This window comes from Chrysemys picta, chromosome 3, assembly GCF_011386835.1.
Source record: "Chrysemys picta bellii isolate R12L10 chromosome 3, ASM1138683v2, whole genome shotgun sequence".
In the NCBI taxonomy this organism is placed as follows: domain Eukaryota; kingdom Metazoa; phylum Chordata; order Testudines; family Emydidae; genus Chrysemys; species Chrysemys picta.
Window position 1 is genome coordinate 114,064,456 of NC_088793.1, and position 14,087 is coordinate 114,078,542.

At 41.9% G+C, this 14,087-nt stretch overlaps 1 protein-coding gene across 5 annotated transcripts in view; it reads left to right on the forward strand.

The window, feature by feature from the left end:
* PLEKHG1 (pleckstrin homology and RhoGEF domain containing G1) overlaps positions 1 to 14,087 on the forward strand; it is a 216,714-nt gene that overhangs the window by 99,869 nt on the left and 102,758 nt on the right. The window lies entirely within an intron of this gene.

The window sequence follows — 14,087 nt, forward strand, 5'->3', positions numbered from 1 at the left end:
GTGATTAACCTGTAATAGTAGAAGTGGTCTGACTGATATAACTGAGGATTTATGTTAAGATCCCTCTAGAACAGAGAGGGGCCTGAGCCACAAATCGCATCCACGAATAGGTCGACACAAGGTGGATTACTTTAACGTAACTTTGTAGACTCATTCAGATTTTGAACATCACAGTGTTTTCTTTTATAGGGTGGCAGGAGCCAGAGTGTTGAATTCGGGCCCAATTCTTGTTTAAGGCCTCAAAAATGGGTGGGGGGAACTATATTCAGGGGAAAATCCTGGAAGTGTGGTATTCCAGTTCCCTTTAGAGTGGAGCCAGCAGTCTTTTGGCTTTAAACACAAAGCAGGTCGTAACCTCCTCCCAGAATTTTTTTTTATTTGTTTCTGTCACAGGAAACCTGTGGGGAGGAAGAAAGAATTGATAAGCTCTTTCTGTTATTTTATTTCACTGCACATCAGTAATCAGAAGTATTTCTTAATTTAAAAATATGGGAACATAAAATCAAACCTGAAGAATATTTGGTAGGTTAAGTTTAATTCTCTAGATTAAGAAATATTTCCTTTAGACTTTAAAAAAAAAAAAAAAAAAAAAAAAAAAAAAAGACATCTCTTTGGGGTCTACCTCCAAAGACTTATGCACATGCTTAATTTTAGTCCCATTGGGTCTAGTCCTCTGCTTAAAGTTAAGTGCATGGGTAAGTCTGCAGGGTTGGGGCTTTCCCTCTATCGTTGTCTATTATCACTTAATTACTAAACACTTAGATGGCCTCACATGGTACAGATTATCTGATATCAATATTATAATATGTATTTCTAGATTACATTTATAATCTTACTCTGGATAGTAAACCTATGTATCATGTAACTTTGTGTGAAATTTGTGCCTTTAAAGGCAATTTATCCTATAATCTGATAGTAAGTTGAAGGCAGTTTCCATTAAATATAATAAGTAAAATAAAAACATAAAAAAACCCTCAGAGCTTTTGATCGCAGCGGCTATAAAAATCACTGCAGCATTTGAAAAATTCCTCCAAGCTAAATATTGATCTTTGGATATGTTCCATACATGAGACATTCACATTTGAAAGAGTTTATTTGCATTATATATTTATTTTGGTATATAAAGCACACATATAAGAGCGTTGTGTTAGAGCATGGGAATACTTAAAAATAATAAACAATATCATCAATTGGCTCAGTGTTAATAGGACTCAGTTCCTCCTCCATTTTATGAAGACCCTCAGAACTCTTTCAGTGTAACTTCAGGTAAAAACAACTATACATAAATAAAGCTATTGGTTCCACAAAAAGAATATAGATGGAAACATTTATGAATACATGGAGTTTGAAATTGATAAAGATATACTTGACTATTATAACAATAAAATTAAGTAAGAAAAATACCATGACATTAGATGTGTATATAAAGATGTAAGAAAAAATGTGTGGTATTTGAATAACTTACTGTTTCTTAAATAGTATATAATGAAATTGTATCATCATACATTCTCACAAGGCAGTAGAATTATAGTGGGGAATGCTGTGTGACCTTAATTTTTGGTATTTCCTACTCTTGGGTGCATGCTGGTGCAAACTTAATGATAGATGAATGTCATTTGAGTATGTGTGTGTTGAAAACACTCATTCTCTCTCTTCAGTGCTTATTTTGAGTATCCTTTTGTTTTTCTTTCAAATTTAAATCTCTAAAAATCCCATACTTATTTTAAAAAAAGACCATATTTTTATTCTATAGTTTATATGATACCAAGCAAATTTGCAGCCCATATCACTCACTGAGGTCCCTAGACACAACCACAATAAATAAATTATGTAACTAGTCTTTGGGCTACAGAAACATAGTGGCAGCTTCTAGAATTGAGTGACTTTTTTGGCTAATGGACATCACTGAAAAATGCATTCTGGGGGGCATCAAACTTATTAGCATATTCAGGGTAGAATAGTTTCAGCTGGAAAACAGATGATTTATTTTTTGAAAAAGTTGAAACAGTTCATTTTATTTTGTTTCATTGTGATATTTAGCTAGATTTAAAACAAAACAAAACAAAAGACCTTAAACATAAAACTCCAGGAAGTTGGGGAGGGGGGAGGAGAAATGTTTCAGGTTGAATGAAATATTTTGTTCAACCTCAAACAAAAATAAAATAATAATTTGAGCCAAACAAAACTTTTTGTTCAACACAATATTTTTTCCTGTTTTCCTCCCTCCCGTCTCCCCATTTTGGCAAGAAAACCTGAAAACGTTATATTTTGATTTAAACCAAACCAAATATTTGGGAGGATTTTCAATTTGGCCCCTGAATCAAAATATCAGTTTGCTGAGCTCTAGTGGTTTCTGTTAGAATTAGCATAACAAAAGTGTCACAACTAACCAAGAGTACTAAACTAATATGAAGATAGCTTCTAAGCAAATATATGTGATGTATGTGTCACAGTAAAACACAGGCACTGGGGGGGGGGGGTTTGTTTGTTTTTTGTTTTGTTTTTTAAATGAGTCCCTGATCTGCAAACATTCTCATGCTTTCACCATGTAAATAAAGTTAAGTACAGGCACACACATTTGCAGAATTGGGACCATGGTTATCGTCAATATTTTAACGCATTAGGCTCAATTCAGGGCTGCAATGAATGGGCGCAACTCCATTGATTAGTGGAATTGTGCCACAGTAGAATGTAATTCATTATGTTGCCTCTTCCTTTTTAATACACAGTAACCTAAATAGGTATGTGGTACACATCACATACATATGCAGGTTTTCAAAAGCACTAGAAAATCTTTTCAATATGTTGCATATCTAAAATAATTGTGCTTTCAAAGAAAAATGTAACACAACCCCCCTCCCCAAACCCTTAAATGTAAATAAAAGCAATGAGAAGACTGGATCTGCTAATAATTACATAGCAAAAAGGCATATTAAAATTCAAACCATGTATTTGCTTCCTAATTCAGGTTCAGGGAAATGTTAGCTCATCTGCTTAATGCTACATGCAGTACAGCTGCTTTCAGAATCAGGAGAATAGTTACATTAGTTTTCTGTTTGTTTGTATTATGGCTTGGAAGTGTATCACTGTCAGCCGCCTCGTCATTTTTGTTCAAAGTAGTATACGGGATTGATGGGAAGGTATTGGTTACCATGTTTGTAGTGGGAAGTAAGCCTGGCCTTCTTTTCTTCACCTTATGCTTTATTCCTTCCTCCTCACCTCCTTCCCTTTAATAATAATAATAATTAATTATTAATAAAAATTAAACATCCTTCAACAATTTTTGTGTATGTGAATTTATGGAAGCATTCCCAGCATTCCAAAGCTGCCAATGTTAATTAAACATCAGGATTTGTCATCTCTTTTATTAATCTTTACAAAGCTCCATTTTAATTCATCCACAGCCGTGATTTCCATTATCTCTCTCAGGGCACTGGCTTATTTAATGTTGTTAATAGTATTTCTGGGGAGTAAATTCATTATATCTTTCATAATTTACAGCTCCTAAAATTGGAACAGTAAACGAAATAGCTACACTAATTAGTCTTTTGTCATTGCCAGTTTTTCTTGAAACAAGCTGTGATCATAATTTTTAAAGGAGGAATCAATAAGACTTTATAAAAATTCAAGTTTTTTCACCAAAAAGTGAATTGTTTTGGATTTCTGCAGGGTTGGTTTGTTTTTGAAAGGATGATTAGGATAGTACATGGAGGCATGAGATTTAATGTTTTATTTTGCTTGATGATGACTTACTTTACTTGGGGTGCATGATGATGCATTTTCTCTGCCTTTGGAGATTTTTGGTTGTACATGTTGATTTTGGATTTTAAAATGACATTGCTCACCAGTTCATTGCATTTTCTAGTAGCTTTCTCTTAAACTCAGCATTAAAGAAACATGAACAGATGATAGGAAAATAGGAACTGACATACTGAAGCAGACCAGTAATCTAATGACCTAGACTAGTGATCTCTGGTAGTAGCTAACACCAGCTATTTTAGAGGAAAGGTACAAACAAAGGCTCTGTTAAATCTGGGCCACACTTCACATCTAGCCAGACAGGAATTCCGGTCCACCAAAAGGACTGAACTGGAAATCTGACTCAGAAGCAGGATCCAGTTGTCGAATGTAGATTCCTCTTTCCAAGTTTCAGGAATATCAGATGATCTGGCAGAGACCAGATTTGGGACCGTGAAGTCTAAATAGCTGAATAGATTGTTCGATGTGCTGGTTTGCTTGTTTTCTTTGCACTCTTGTAATGGAGTTCGCTGTAGGGAATCTGGCAGTGTGCTTTTGGATGGTGTCCTACAAACTGGAATGTGTGTTTTGGCAACAGCTGCAGGACACGTACCCGTGCTGGTAAGACTGATGCATCTGGCTGTCCGCAGCACAGTTACATTTGTCACCTTTGTCCGGCTTGTCCTTGTCCGTCCCTCCATGAACGAAAGTTGCCGCACCATTCTATTTTGTTGCGAGCACGTTTTTTCCATTTCTGGCCAAAGGATTTTGTCATGGGATCGGCCCAGAGCGTTTTTGGTCTGCCCAGCGGTCGCTTGTGATCTCTGAGGATCCAGTCACTGATGCGGGGGTTGTCCACCCATTGTCTTGCCTGCGGACTACATGACTTGCCCATCTTTGCTTTGCATTGTGTGCTGCCTGCACTACATTGGTCACCTCTGTACGCCTTCTGATCTCCTCATTCGATATATGGTCACGGAGTGATATCTTGCACATTTTCCTTTCCATTGCTCTCTGGGTGACAGCAAGTTTTTCTTCCTCCGCTTTTGTCGTCAACCAGCGTTCTGCTCTGTACATTTGTGACTCCATTTATCTTCCTTGTCTTAAGGGGAGTTTGACTGCTTGAGCCAGCGCGCCTTTTTATGGGTGTCTTTAGAAATGCAGAATCTATCTTCTTCATTAATCTCTCTTTCCTTTTTAAGTTTGTGCTGTTCCCACTGATTTGCCATGTAGTCCAGGAACCTCTGACCCTTGATCAGAAAGTTACAGCCTTGTTCTGATTCCCAGTTTACAATGCTCCTTTTCAGTTCTTTCCCCAACTTTAACAGCTTGTGGATCTTTGAGCACTTTCTCTCTTCTTTCAATAGAGTGCCACATAGATGAACGTAATTTGTTGGGGAAGAGTCAACAACATGGTTTTTGTAAAGGGAAATCATGCCTCACCAATCTACTAGAATTCTAGTAAGGGGGTCAACAAGCATGTGGACAAGGGGGATCCAGTGGATATAGTGTACTTAGATTTTCAGAAAGCCTTTGACAAGGTCCCTCACCAAAGGCTCTTAAGCAAAGTAAGCTGTCATGGGATAAGAGGGAAGGTCCTCTCATGGACCTTGGTAACTGGTTAAAAGTTAGGAAACAAAGGGTAGGAATAAATGGTCAGTTTTCAGAATGGAGAGAGGTAAATAGTGGTGTTCCCCAAGGGTCTGTACTGGGCCCAGTCCTATTCAACATATTCATAAATAATCTGGAAAAAGGGGTAAACAGTGAGGTCGCAAAATTTGCAGATGATACAAAGCTACTCAAGCTAGTTACATCCCAGGCAGACTGCAAAGAGCTACAAAAGGATCTCTCAAAACTGGGTGACTGGGCAACAAAATGGCAGATGAAATTCAGTGCTGATAAATGCAAAGTAATGCACATTGGAAAACATAATCCCAAGTATACATATAAAATGATGGGGTCTAAATTAGCTATTACCACTCAAGAAAGAGATCTTAGAGTGGTTGTGGATAGTTCTCTGAAAACATCCACTCAATGTGCAGCGGCAGTCAAAAAAGTGAACGATGTTGGGAATCATCATTAAGAAAGGGATGGATAATATGACAGAAAATATCATATTGTGTCTATATAAATCCATGGTACGCCCACATCTTGAGTACTGCGTGCAGATGTGGTTGCCTCATTTCAAAAAAGATATATTAGAATTGGAAAAGGTTCAGAAAAGGGCAACAAAAAATGATTAGGAGTATGGAACGGCTTCCATATGAGGAGAGATTAATAAGACTGGGACTTCTTATCTTGGAAAAGAGACGACTAAGGGGGGTATGATAGAGGTCTATAAAATCATGACTGGTGTGGAGAACCTAAATAAGGAAGTGTTATTTACTCCTTCTCATAACACACGAACTTGGGGTCACCAAATGAAATTAATAGGCAGCAAGTTTAAAACAAAAGGAAGTATTTCTTCATAGAACGCACAGTCAACCTGTAGAACTCTTCACCAGAGGATGTGAAGGCCAAAACTATAACAGGGTTTTAAAAAAAAAAAAGCTAGATAAATTCATGGAGGATAGGTCCATCAATGGCTATTAGCCAGGATGAGCAGGGATGGTGTCCCTAGCCTCTGTTTGCCAGAAGCTGGGAATGAGCAACAGGGAATGGATCACTTGATGATTACCTGTTCTGTTCATTCCTTCTGGGGCACCTGGCATTGGCCACTGTCAGAAGACAGGATACTGGGCTAGACAGACATTTGGTCTGACCCAGTATGGCCATTCTTATGTTCTTAGGAAGGTGCAGGAAACCCTTCAATAGGCAATTAAGGAGTAGTCTGCTTTAGAGTAATTTTCTTCATAAATTAGTGTCTGGCGTATTCTCTGAAACATGAGGGGTTATATCTTTAATATTTAGGAAGTTCTTATCCTACCTAACGTAACCGTGGATGATGTTGTTTTTTGTTATTAATGGCGATGGTATTATTATTAATGCATATTATAGCAATGCGTAGAGATTCCAGTCACGATCAGGGCCCTGTTCTGCTAGATACTGTATATACAAACCCAGAATGAAACTTGTGCCACACCCAAAGATTTTACAATCTCGTAACATAATCCAGTGGTTCTCAATCAGGGGTATGCAGAGGTCTTCCAGGGGGTACGTCAGCTCAACTAGATATTTTGTCTAGTTTTACAACAGGCTACATAAAAATCACTAGCAAAGTCAGTACAAACTAATATTTCATACAGACAATGACTTGTTTATATGGCTCTATATATTATACACTGAAATGTAAGTACAATATTTATATTCCAATTGATTTATTTTATAATTATATGGTGCAAGTGAGAAAGTAAGCAATGTTTCAGTAATAGTGTGCTGTGACACTTGTGTATTTTTATGTCTGATTTTGTAAGCAAGTAGTTTTTAAGTGATGTGTAACTTGTGGGTACACAAGACAGATCAGACTCCTGAAAGGGGTACAGTAGTCTGGAAAGGTTGAGAGCCACTGACATAAACCATATAATGCCTAGTCTTTTTTTCTGACTCTACCTTTTAGTCTCAGTGATAAATGGTGGAGCTCCATTCTGAAAGAAAATTGTGTTGTCTAGAAATGTAATTTCTCTTTATCCGTTTGTTTGTCATTCAGCTTAATTGAAGGTCCCCATGCTCTTATATTGAGAAGATAAATAGGAGTACCCAATTTTCTTTTTTTACACCATTCATTTTTGTGTGATTCTCTATTATATTCCTTTGTATTTTTTCATCTCCTCTCTAAGTTAAACAATGGCAATCTCTCTTCATGTAGACGTTTTTCCCTGCCTCTAACCAGTTTTGTTAACTCTCTGAACCCCTTCTATTTTTACAGCTTTTTTGAGATAGTGTGAAGGAGTGTCATCAATTTATACAATCGTATTACATTTCAGACATTATTTGTATCCCATTCTTTAAACATCCCAACTTTTCCTTTTTATTGCTACTATGCACTGAGCTGCTGCTGCTAATAACACCCATGTCTCTTTCCTTGTTAGAGTTACTGTAGAACTCCAGTAATGTGAATGTGTCTCCAATAAAGTGTGTGTGTGTGTGTGTGTGTGTGTGTGTGTGGTTCAGATAAATTATTCCAATATGCATCATTCTTTGTCAGCTGTGATTTTTATCTGTCATTATGCTCCCATTCACCTAGCTTTGTTAGGTCATTTTTAGTTTTGACCTAGGCTCTCTTGTCTTGGAGAGAACTGGGCAACATTTTTCAGTTGAATAGGAAATTCACAAGGAATGCAGTTTTGGGGTGACTGCAACTATCATGAATTTGGGTAAAATTTTGGTAAATACTTTCATGGATTAAAAATTAGGGGAATTTTTTTTTAAAAGGTGAAATAGTTCATTTTGAAGACGTTTTGACGTTTCATTTTGAAACAAACCATTTCATTTCAAAATGTCATTTCAAAACAAAACTCTCTACAATTTATTAGAGCAGCTGCCAGTAAAATGACTTCATCTGTGTCCCTTGCAGCCTATGGTGTTTTTCTGTGAATCTAAGAGTGGTTTCATATTTGTTTAAGAAAATGGAAGGAACATGCAGCAGCCTTGGTTAATTACAGGAACAGATTCCATTGAAGAAAGTTCAGCATGAAATCTGTTAGCAGGGAAGCAGTGCAAATGTAGATATTAAATAATGTTGAAAAAATATAAGCTGTATATGTGACACAGGAGCAATTAATTTAGTTCCAAAATGAGTCCATTTGTATTCAACTGAAGACTAATGCTGTAGTTTTTGAAATGTTCTAGTATTTGCACATTTAAAAAAAAACTACATGGATTTTTTTTTCAGGTTTAATAGTGCTTTAAGTGATTTGAGCAAAACTGAATGAAGGATTAAGTAAATGTTGCCATTGCTGTTGTCATATAGCAACATTTAACATATAATGAAATTCAAACAAATATCAAGCAAATTCATCAGAATAAGATTACACTGAAAAAAATGGATGCATTGCTGAGAAATTTAAAATTTGTGCTTGTGCTCAGACTTGATCATTTCCAAGGTTATGATGACGTCCCTTCTGAATGCTAGCCTGTTCCTGCTCACATCGAAACAATGGCCATTCTTCTATTAACTTAATTGGAACCAACTCCTCTCTATCGTTAGAACTTGGCACTTCTATAGCATCTTTGAGACAAGGATCAAAAAGTGTTTGACAAATATTTGTTAAATAAGCCTCACAATACCCCTGCCCCTCACCACCAACAACCTAAGCGAAAGTTCCAGCTGGGCCCCTACCTGCCGTACTAACCCACCAACACCACGTATTATGAGCCAGCCCTCTTGTATCCCCAATCCCAGTGCTCATGGCCATCAGCCACCAACACCTCCACCACTACACCTCGCCACTAGCAGAATGCCCAATTTTGATGTGATGGTTGGGAGGTGTGAAACCTGCCCCCCATCATTGACTGTGGCCCCCTGTGCCACCTTTGGGGGACATCTTGCCCTATTTGCCCACCACTGGGGCAAGATCACCACGGATCACTGGGTATTGGAGATCATAGTACATGGCTACTCTATAGAATTCCTCACTTTCCCATCTCACCAGGCACCCCCCGCTCCCGGGTTCTCTCTGGAGAGCCCTGCCCTTGACACCCTCCTTCAACACGAGGTGGACACCCTCCTCAGGAAGGGTGCTATGGAACCCATGCCCACCCTCTTCATTGGCAAGGGCTTCTACTTCCTGTACTTTCTCATCCTGAAGAAGGACGGGCCTCCACCCTTTCTTTGATCGCCCGCTTACTCAATATTTTCATCATAAAGACCAAGTTCCGTATGGTGACGCTGAGTTGCATCCATCATTCCCTCCCTCCCCCAAGGGGCACGGTTCGCAGCCCTCGACACGAAAGATGCATACTTCCATATTGACATCCACCTGACCCACCGCAAATCCCTCTGCTTCTGTGTAGGTGACAACCACTATCAATTCAGGGCCTTCCATTTGGATTCACCAAGGTCTTTGCAGTTGTAGCATCCCACCTCCACTGTCAGGGGCACTTTGTATTCCCCTACCTGGATGATTGACTGCTGATGGCTCCGTCCTTCGCTGAGGTGGCGACAGTGCACTGTTGTCTTTACCTCTTTTGACTCCATGGTGTCCTGCACAGATATGACGCTGCACCCACCTCCATATGCACTGTGGTTGTTCTTGGTCTGCAGGTCCCACATTGCCCTCCTTGACTGTCCCCAGCTGGGTCCACTCCTTCCTTACTTAGTGGATGAATCCTACCAAAGTGCTTTGAGGCATCCCATTTGTCATCTCCTGTCCCCACGGCCACCCTCACCATAGACGTCTCCCTGGTAGGGTGGGGCGCACACACTTGGTCAGCCGTGCTGTCCACGGGAAGTGGACTCGCAGGGAGGCATGCATGCACATCGACACACTAGAGTTGCATGCAGTCTGCTGGGCCTGCCACATGTTCCTGCCTCTGTTCTGCGACCAGCATATCCAGATCCTCTCGGATAATATCACTACTGTGATGTACGTACACAGACAGGGCAGCACCAGGTTATGGTCACTCTGCACACAGACCATCCACCTCTGGAACTGGTGTCTCTGCCGCAACATTGTGCCCCATGTGGCATACCTCCTGGGGGCACGGAACTCCCTGATGGACGCACTCAGCAGGACCTGGTACCTCAACCACGAGTGGCAACTCCACAACCCCACGCTCCATTTTATCTGCTGGGCCTGGGGCACCTCCCTTTGGGACCTCTTTTGCCACTCATAAAAACTGCAAGTTCCTCTCTACAACTGCGGGGAGCCAGGCGTCAGGACTCCAAGGGTGACAACCTCCTTCTTCCATGGTGCAACAACCTTCAGTGTGCTGTTCCTTTCCTTCCCCAGGTCTTCTGCAAGATACACTGAGACCGAGCCAGGGTCATCGGGCTAGCCCCGACAGTTTTCATTTCCTGATCTATTCAGATTGTCACCCCACTCACTGATCAGCCTCTCCACCCCACCAGACCTTCTCACCCAGAAGAATGGCAAGGTTTGGTACCCCAACACAGTGATGGCCTAGTTTTTGGATGGGGCTCGCACATAGACAACACCTGTTCATCACCTGTCCTCTGTATCCTTACACACAGTGGGCATGCTACACCACAAAATGAAAGCCCTTCACCTCCTGGGCACAACCCTCCATGCTGTCTCCATGCCCTTTGTGCTAGACTACCTCCTGGAGCTCAAGAACTTGGGCCTCACACTCAACTTGATGTGCGTCTACCTCGTGGCACTCAGCACCTTCCTCTGTCACATGGATGGTTGGTGTTTACCTACCCTACAACTACCTGGTTTCTGAGGGGCCTGATGAACTGCTTCTTGCTGGTCCTTACCCCTATTCCTGCCCCTCCTCCCCCCGCTGGGACCTCAGCCTCATGCTGTCTGCCCTTATCTGGTCTCCATTCAAATCACTGGCCACACGCTTCCTTGCCCACCTATCCATGCAGGCCCTCTTTCTGGTGGCCATCACTAGAGCCCAACAGGTCAATGAATTGGCAGCCATGCTGGCTGACCTCTTCATATACCAGTAGTTCTCAACCAGGGGTCTGGGGCCTCCTGGGGGGCTGCGAGCAGGTTTTAGGGGGGCTGCCAAGCAGCACCAACATGAGACTCATTGGGGCCCAGGGAAGAAAGCCAAAGCCCTGCCATGCAGGGCTGAAGCCAGGGGCCCCACCACCACAGGCTGAAGCCAAAGTCTGAGCAACTTAGCTTTGCTGGGCCCTCTGTGGTGTAGGGCCCTGGGCAATTGCTCTGCTTGCTGCCACCTAATGCCAGCCCTGGCTTTTATATGCAGAAAAACAATTGTGGCACAGGTGGGCTGTGGAGTTTTTATAGCGTGTGGGGGGAGGGGCTTCAGAAAGAAAAAGGTTGAGAACCTGTGTCATATACAGTTTTCCATAAAGACAAGGTCTCCCTGCGCCTTCACCCTAAGTTCCTCCCAAAGGTCGTCTCTGAGTTTCATCTCAACCACTCCATCCATCTCCGGGTCTTCCATCCTAAACCGCGCGCCACTCCCACAGACAGGACGCAGTGCTCCCTGGAAGTCTGTGAAAATATTAACTCTCTTACATGGAACAATTTGATAAAACGCCTAGCTTCTTTCTGCCCAATCCTCCCTACCAGCTTCCACCAAAAGTGTAAAGTGAGTAGCTCCCTCATGTTGTAGCTAGATAAATGACTGCCTCAAACATTAAACCAGCTCTTCTTTTGGAGCCCACACATGGAGAAGCTCACCTCTCATCTTTCTTGTGAAAATCCTGAATCATGTTTGCATACAAATCAGTCACCTCTAGGCTGCTAATGCCTAACAATATCTTCACACTTCCTTTAGTTGTAATGTGTGCATTGGCCCCCAGGCACCAGTATATATTATTACAGCAACAGTTAGGTTTTAGCCACGCAGAAAAATCTATATGAAAGCAACATCTGCTGGCTGTGCTATAGTTTAGATGAGATACTGTTGTCATTCCATTTAAAACCTCATTTTCTTTTCAGAGGTTTATCACTCTCTTAGTTCCTGACTGTGATGCAGCAGCATACACAGCTTCAGTTCAAAAGAACACCTTTGTACAAACTTTCTCCTTTAAAAAACAAAAAGCCAATCTGTCTAGTTGCTTTGGGTCTGTATAGCTATACTACAGCAATGTGTTTTCTTTGTTTACAAATTTTGGATTTCTTCTCTTCAGTTTTGAAAATGGCTCACTTACAGAAATGTTATATTTAAATATATATTATTCATTTGCTGTGTGTGTGTGTGTATAGATATATAAATAAAAAATAAAAATTGGTTATAAAACTTGTGTATTCTGTATGTATGTTAAGGGCTTGATCCTGTGTGAGATTCCTAGCCCCTAAACTCCTACTGACTCGAAACCAGACAGATTCTGGTAGAAATATACTTGCTATGTGAGCTACTACAGAATCAGTGGGGGCACTTATGCAGTAAGGTGCTACTAAGCAAAAGTAAGGGTCCAAATATCTGACCCTGGGGGATTTTCCATAAGTACTGTAATAACTAGTTAGGGTGGGGAAAACTTATCAGTCTATTTATCTGTAGGTATTTTTCTATTTTAGGTGATTTTATATGGCCCCCATTACTGGGGTATTCAAGCATCTGATAATCTTAAGGGATTTATCCTCACAACACCCCGGTGAGGTAGGGCAGTGCTATTATTTTGGTGGACACTACTGTGGAACTGAGACATGGAGAGACTAAGAGCTTGTCCGGATGGAGACTTGGCAGCAAGCCAGCATGTAATTCTGCAGTGTCCTAGCCTGCCACCCACCAAGTCACTATGTGCAGTATTGCCATCCTAATGAGTCTGACCCCGCCCTCCAAATCATGAGATTGGCTAAAATAATCATAAGATTAAAAATAATTATAGTAGTGTTTTTTGGTCTCCTTTGATTTTTGAACTTCCCCTACCCATCTTGTGTGACAATTAGTGTTGCCCACTCTCCCAAATATATTGGAGAAGGTGATTTTGGCCCCAGCTGTGGAAGCTCTCACCCCCCACATCTGCCCTTCATTAATCCTGTCCCCCAGGCTCACTTCTGCATCTCTGGGGGTTCTTCTCTCCCAGGCGGGGGAAACTATCCCTCTCCCCCTTCCTAGGCTTGGGGAGGCAACTCCAGAGGGTCTTAACTCCCCTCTGCCCCTACTTCCCGGGCCAGAGATGCTAGGAGGGAGGGAGAGGAGCAGATGCAGGGGCGGCTCTAGCTTTTTTGCCACCCCAAGCACGGTAGGCAGGCAGGCTGCCTTGGGCGGCCTGCCTGCGGGAGGTCCCTGGTCCCACGGATTCGGCGACTTGTCTGCGGGAGGTACCCGCAGCCGAATTGCCGCCAAATCCACGGAACCGGCGGACCTCCCACAGGCATGCCCCCGAAGGCTGTCTGACTGTCACCCTCGCAGGGATCAGCAGGGCGCCCCCCGCGGCTTGCCGCCCCAGGCACGCGCTTGGAGCGTTGCTGCCTGGAGCCGCCGCTGAGCAGATGTACTATCCGGTCTCTCTGACAGGAGGGGGTCGAGGGACCAGGATTGCACTAAACTGCTGGGCTCTTTGCTCCCTCCTCCTCTCGGCAGGGGAGAGATTCTGCTGGCTTCCAGCGGGACTAAACTTCCTCCGAGGAGGCTGGAGCTTCTCCAGCACAAGCTCCAGAACCATCTGAAATCCCATCACTTGTGAAAAAATCATGAGAGTTGGCAACACTGGCAAACTCTGCCACTGCACATTAAAGTACTGTAGTGTACTTGAATAGCAGCGTGTAAAAGTGCACTGTGGAACGTTTAGTCCATAATTGCAG